Genomic DNA, 716 nt, shown 5'->3' on the forward strand with positions numbered 1-716 from the left:
GTGTGTTGGTGGATCACCGTTGTCAATGGCTACCATCCATCCTTCCAGTGAAAACTACGCTCACGCGCTCTGTCACAGCACGGCTAATCACCGGTTGGTTCTCGATCCGGTTGGAATAGGATTTACTATCCTTTTGCGTCTGTCACTAATGCCCAGCCTTCAGGAGTTTGAAGCTCGTCACAGTCATTCAATCCTTGAATCCTACTCAGAATACCACAGACAAGGTTTAGACTTTCCGGATTCTCATGAATGCCGCCATCAGTTCTAGCTTATACCACGGAGATTCTGATTAAGGAATCTAAGAGATACTCACTCAATCGGATATAGAACGGAGGTGGTTGTCAGGCACGCGTTCATGGTTTGAGGAAGGTGATGAATGTCACTGATCATCACCTTCATCACAGTTAAGCGCGAATGAACATCTTAGATAGGAACAAGCGTGTTTGAATGGAAAACAGAAATACTTGCATTAATTCATTGAGACACAGCAGAGCTCCTCACCCCCAACAATGGGGTTTAGAGACTCATACCGTCAGAGAATACAAAGTTTAGATCTAAAATGTCATGAGATACAAAATAAGTCTCTAAAAGTTGTTTAAATACTAAACCAGTAGCCTAGGGTTACAAAATATGAGTGGACTATGATGGATGATGCAGAGATCCACTTCTGGGGCCCACTTGGTGTGCTGGGGCCCACTTGGTGTGTGCTGGGGCTG

This window comes from Arachis ipaensis, chromosome B1 (genome assembly GCF_059453495.1).
Source record: "Arachis ipaensis isolate K30076 ecotype BB chromosome B1, ASM5945349v1, whole genome shotgun sequence".
NCBI lineage: Eukaryota > Viridiplantae > Streptophyta > Magnoliopsida > Fabales > Fabaceae > Arachis > Arachis ipaensis.